The sequence below is a fragment of the Peromyscus maniculatus genome, chromosome 4, assembly GCF_049852395.1.
Source record: "Peromyscus maniculatus bairdii isolate BWxNUB_F1_BW_parent chromosome 4, HU_Pman_BW_mat_3.1, whole genome shotgun sequence".
NCBI classification, from domain to species: Eukaryota; Metazoa; Chordata; class Mammalia; order Rodentia; family Cricetidae; genus Peromyscus; species Peromyscus maniculatus.
Genome location: NC_134855.1, coordinates 34,957,708 through 34,964,194, shown reverse-complemented (window position 1 = coordinate 34,964,194; position 6,487 = coordinate 34,957,708). Strand labels below are relative to the sequence as shown.

Sequence of the window (6,487 nt, the reverse complement as noted above, 5' to 3'; positions counted from 1 at the left end):
GGGACAAATAGCCAAATGAATGGAAACACATGAACTATGAACCAAAGGCTGAGGGGCCCCCAACTGGATCAGGCCCCCTGAATAGGTGAGACAGTCGATTGGATTGATCTGTTTGGGAGGCATCTAGGCAGTGGTACCAGGTCCTGGGCTCATTGCATGAGTTAGCTGTTTGAAACCTGGGACTTACGCAGGGACGCTTGGCTCAGTCTGGGAGGAGGGGACTGGACCTGCCTGGACTGAGTCTATCACGTTGATCTCAGTCCTCAGGGGAGGCCTTGCTCTGGAGGAGGTGGGAATGGGGGGTGGGCTGGGGGGAAGGAGAGGGGGACAGGAAGGGGGAGAACAAGGGAATCTGTGGCTGTTATGTAGAACTGAATAGTATTGTAAAATAAAATAAAATAATTAAAAAAAAAAAGAAGCATCTAGTTCTCTACCAGGTTTAAATGCTGATAAATCACGAAAGGCATCGTTTTATACAGGCAAAGATGCAGTCTACATTTTTCCCTGAGTAAAGTATGCAGAAAGCCTGCTCAAATGGGGCATATAATTTTTAATGACTCAGGCCTTCAGTCCTCGGAAATGAACCAAGTATGATGAATCTTGGAGGCTGGGGATGGGTGTTAGTCATCACATCATCAGATTGGAAATCACCTGAGGAGACATTTGAAAGGTAGTGGCTTGAAAGGATTAGACTGTTGCTGACTTTGAAGAATGTAGAATAAATTAAAGATGCTTGATTAATCAACTTATCAAAAATTGCTTTCTAAAAATTGGGAGATAATAGTACAATAGTCAGACTTTCAGTTATAAAGAATCTGTTTCCATATTATCATGGAAATTACTATTAATATTTTGGCCCACATATTACTGACAAGAAAATGTCCCCATTTTGTACCTTTCCTTTTGCTGACTTTTGACCTTTGATTTCTCAAGTACACATAGATCAGTTGCTCAGACTTCTGTCATTACTTCACTGGTTGTGTGCAGGAGGAAGTAATCACTGGTTAGCCCAAAAGGAAAGCAAGTTTTGTGCACCATTAAAAAAATAAATGAATGTATTCCTTCTTTTATTTAATTGGATTATAATTTTTTTTGCATTTTTATTGGAAGTAGAGTCTTCTCTCCTACAATACATCCTGACTGCAGTTTCCCCTCCCTTCACTCCTCCCATCCCCCACATCTCCCTTCTCCTCTAGATCCGCTCTCCCTCTGTCTCCCATCAGGAAAGAGCAGGATAGAATATTCACTGGTTAGCCCAAGAGGAAAGCAAGCTTTGTGCACCATTAAAAAATAAATGAATGTATTCCTTCTTTTATTTAATTGGATATAATAATTTAAAAATATATTAACCCTGTCTCTGAAGATCATAAAAAGGAAGGAATATGGAAAATTAAAGAACTAGGTAAATTAGAAAAGCTTAAAATGGCCAGGTAGCTAGTGAAGAAAAAAATTAAACGTATTGTATACACAATTGATTCTAATGCAGCCGTGGAGCATCAGTGCACAGCTATTGTGCTCAGCAGGGCGTCCTGCCCCTTAGGACTTGGGACAATTAAATAGCACAGGTATTTTACCAAGCAAAGCAAATTCTCAAATTCATTTTTAAAAAGAGGAAAGTGGTGGATAACCTGATTGATTTTAGCTTGTGATATTGCTGATGGATGCTATAATTAGAAAATCAGTTTCCATGTTTGACTGTGGGTGGGACAGCCAATCACAGATTCACTCACAGCGTTCCACATCTCATAAGATTATTAAAACTGTTCAAAGTTAGGCATAATTTCAAGGGCAAAACAAAAGTTAAGGGATCAAAACTACAAAATTATGCAGAATGGCAAGCCTGGGGACTAAGGTTTTGCAGTATCCAATATAAAACCATAAAGGTCAAGAAAATGGAAATTTGACAAATAAAAATTAGGTTTTTTGAGATGAGAAATGAGAAATGAATCATACCAAAAACTATAGACAATTTTAATATGTATGAAAAGGCTCAGAATTTACAGTATAAAATACATATTGGTTCATATTGATAGAGTTGAAGAATGCAGATATTTGTTGACTAAATGCAGATATTTGTCATGTAAATTCTTTCATTATAAAAATATTCTTTAGCATATTTCACATTTTTTAGAGTGGAGAAAAGCAAAGAAGGGAGGAACATTTATTAGAACTGTGAAACAATGTGCTCATATTGTGGGAGAAATATTGACTGTATTTACAGGAATAAGATAGGTCTACCTAGATTTTCTAATTTACATAAGAACACATGCACACACAACCACACACATATATAAAATAAATAAATATGTGTTTGTGAGTGTATGTACACTGGCATCACTTTTCTTTCTAATAGAAAATTAAAATTTTGGAACTTTAAATGATAAAACATTGTAAATGCTGTACAATTTCACTCCAGACTTAAAGCTTATCATTCTTTCTTGTGCAGGTTAGTTTTGTCAATTTGACACAAGCTAGAGTCATCTGGGAAGAGGAAACCAGTTGAGAAAATGTCTCCATTCGTGATTGAATTCATGTGGGAAGGTTCAGACCACTGTGGGTGGCGCCACCCCTGTGCTAGTGGGCTGAGTTATATAAAAAAGCAAACTGAAAAAGTCATGGAAAGCAAGTCAGTTAGCAACATTACCCCATAGTCTCTGTTTAAGTTCTTGCCTCTAAGTTTCTGCCTTGACTTTCCTCAGTGATGAACTGTGACATGGAAGTGTTAAGATGAAATAAACCCTCCGCCCCCCCCCCCCAAGCTGCTTTTAATCACAGTGTTTATTGCAGGATGGAAAGCAAGTTATGACCTGCTTCAAGAATTGATTTAGAAGGTGGTGGTCTCATATCTGCTAAGTGAAATTTTTCCTGGTATTGTTGTGTGTGAATTAACAAAGACAACATATGTAAAGCACCTTCTTTAATTGCAGGCCTATAGTGCACTTTTTAATCAATAAAAAATAATAAAATTGTTATTGGGACAGTGAGATGGCTCAGAGGGTAAAGGTACTTGCTACACAAGTCTGGCAATCTGATTTTGATCCCTGGAACCCATGATGGAAAAAGATAACTGATTATATAATGCTGTCCTCTGACCTCCACATGTTCATGTTCACACCCACACTCACACATATAGCATCACACACACACAGACACACAGACACACACTAATGATAAATAAACTGTTCTGAAAATTAGGCAGTGGAATGCTAATAAAACTGGTGGAGTTTTTTGAGTGATTGTTACATGGAGTACATTTAAGGCTACTGCAAGTGAAAAGCAAAATAAGAAAATTGGTTTTTATTTATTACTTGTCTTGATCCAAAATAAACTTTCCCATTAGAAAAGCATTCAGACTCTGATCTTTTCCCCCCTAGTGCTGCCGGGCCTGCAGATCTGTGTGGAGTTGCGACTGTGGGTTTCTGTTCCACAGCATGGGGGTTATAAAAGTTGTCAAGATAAGGCCTACTTTAAGAGATACCAAGTGAGATTTATAAGACGGCAAGAGGGTAAAACTGACTACTAACCATGCTTGCGAACAACCGATGATCCAAGGCAAAAATAAGTACAACACACCCAAATACAGGATGATAGTTCATGTAACTAACAGAGATATCATCTGCCAGATTTCGTGTGCCCGTAGAGAAGGGGAGATGATAGTGTGCACACCATATACACACACGAACTGCCAAGATACGGTGTGAAAGTTGGCCTGATGAATTATGCTGCCGCATATTGTACTGGCCTGCTGTTGGCCCGCAGGCTTCTCAGTAGGTTTGGCATGGACAAGATCTATGTAGGCCAAGTGGAGGTGACTGGAGTTGAATACAATGTGGAAAACACTGATGGTCAGCCTGGTGCCTTCACTTGCTATTTAGATGCAGGTCTTGCCTGAACTACAGCAGGCAATAAAGGTTTTGGAGCCAAAGCTCAAGGGAGCTGTGGATGGAGGTTTGTCTATTCCTCATAGTACTAAACAGTTCCCTGGTTATGATTCTGAAAACAAGGAGTTCAATGCACAAGTATATCGTAAGCATATCATGGGTCAGAATGTTGCAGACTACAAGTGCTATCTAATGTAGGAAGATGAAGAAGCTTATAAGAAACAATTCTCTCAGTACGTAAAGAATAACCTTACTCCAGACATGATGGAGGAGATGTAGAAGAAAGCTCATGCTGCTACAAGAGAGAATTTTCAGCCTATGAGAAGAAGTCCAAGAGAGAAGTGAAGAAGAGGGGGAACCGACCCAAAATGTCTCTTGCCCAGAAGAAAGACTGAGTTACTCAAAAGAAGGCAAGCTTCCTCAGAGTTCAGGAATGGGAGGCTGAGAGCTAAAGCAATTTTATATGAAGATTTTTTTCATAAAGATAATAAACTTGTTGACTAAGCAGCAAAAAGAAAAAGAAAAGCATTCAGTTTTTACAGTTAATTAAATGCATTGACAGATGATTATGTTGGCCCTTTTATATAGTATTTATCATTCTACTGATGAAAATTAGGAAGTCTATTGTATACTTCTGATTGTGTGCTCATCGTAACTTTTCCTCAAAATGTGTATTCTATTAACTGATTTCTCTAAAATGTTGACTATCAAATATCCTGAGATTTGTGGCAGGTCTAAAGATGGACCCTGAGATTCACATGTGTTTAGAGTTCAGTGGATGTCAGAGGTGGATAAACACATGGGGTTAGGTGCTTTATTATGTAGATTATCAGCCATTAGGTCGATCTAGCCAATCAACTGTATATGAACAGAGATGGCTCAGTGGTTAAAATCATTTGCTGCTCTTCTAGAGAATCTGAGTTTGAGTCTCATCATCCATATGAGGAGGTTCACAACTGTCTGTAAATCCAGCTCCAGGGGATCCAATATCCTCTTTTGGCCTACACAAGTGCATACATACATTCATGTGGCATATACATCACATACATGAATAAAAATAAAAGTAAATCACTATAAAAATTTGGCAACAGACAGGAGTAACATTGTATAGAGGTCCTGAAATGGGAAAACATATGTGTCTGATGCAGAGCATTAGAAAATGAGCATAGGTTATCATAGACTCCTGTATTTTGTTTAAATGTGAGAGAAGTTAGATGATTTCATATACAGGATTAAGTGATCATGGATAAAAAAAACTACTCAGTGAAGAGAGAAAGCAACCAATGGGCCTACTGTAGCATTGATGAAGGATGGCATTGGGTTGAACTAGGGGTGACAATGTAAAGGAATCAGGTTTTAAAGAGATTCTGAGTAGATTTGACATAATAGGGAAAGCAATGACTTAAAGGAGGCCTTGGGTTCCTTGAATGTGCTGAAGAAATCTACTTTATCAAAAATTTAAAGAAAGGTTATCCTTTGTTTTACATCTAGTATCCACTTATGAGTGAGTACATATCATGTTTGTCTTTCTGAGTCTAGGTTCTCACTCAGGATGATTCTTTCTAGTTCCATTCATTTGTCCACAAACCTCATGATGTCATTGTTTTTCTCTGCTGAGTAGTACTCCATTGTGTACATGTACCACATTTTGCTTATTCATTCTTCAGTTGAAAGGCATCTAGGTTGTTTCCAGGTTCTGGCTATTACAAATCAGAGTTCTAGAGAGGTCCCCAGAAATCCACAAAGATACCTCCACTGTAGACTACTGGCAATGATCGAGAGAGTGCCTGAGCTGACCTGTTGTGGTGATCAGATGGCCAAACACCCTGCCTGTCATGATAGAACTCTCATCCAGTGTCTGATGGAAGCAGATGCAGAGATCCACGGCTGAGCCTCAGGTGGAGCTCTGGGAGTCCAATCTTCGAGAGAGAGGAGGGATTGTATGAGCGAGAGATATTGAGATCATGATTGGAAAAAGCACAGGGACAAATAGTCAAACTAGTGGAAATGCATGAACTGTGAATCAATGGCTAAGGAGTCCCCATGGAACTGGATCAGGCCCTCTGGATAAGTGAGACAGTTGATTAGCTTGAACTGTTTGGGAGGCCCCCAGGCAGTGGAGCCAGGACCTGTCCTTGGTACATGGGCTGGCTTTTTGGAGCCTGGGTCCTATGCTGGGACACTTTGCTCAGCCTTGGTGTAGGGAAGAGGGGACTGGACCTGCTTTGGCTGAGTCTATCAGGCTGGGCTGACTCCCCAGGGGAGACCTTGCCTTGGAGGAGGTAGGACTGGGGAGTGGATGGGGGGGGGGAGAGCTGGGGGGTGGGAGGAGGAGGATGGGGGAATCCGTGGCTGATATGTGAAATTAAGTTAATTATAAAATAAAAATACTATAAAAGATTTAAAGAAAAGACATAAACTGATGCATTTTGGGAAATAAATTAATATTTACTACAATTTCATACAAACACAAATGAATATGATCTTTAAAAGTATGTTGTAGCTTTTGCTTTTTGAAAGTGCTATTTACCCCACCACCCCCAACTTTTTGCTCTGAAAAAAATGTTCACATCAACAAGAAGTTAAAACAAAATAGCACAATGAGA

General features: G+C 39.3%; 1 pseudogene; it reads left to right on the top strand.

Annotated features, from left to right (window-relative positions):
- The first annotated feature begins 3,431 nt into the window (after positions 1–3,431).
- Positions 3,432–4,333, top strand: LOC102925018 (large ribosomal subunit protein uL18 pseudogene; annotated as a pseudogene).
- The last annotated feature ends 2,154 nt before the right edge of the window (positions 4,334–6,487 follow it).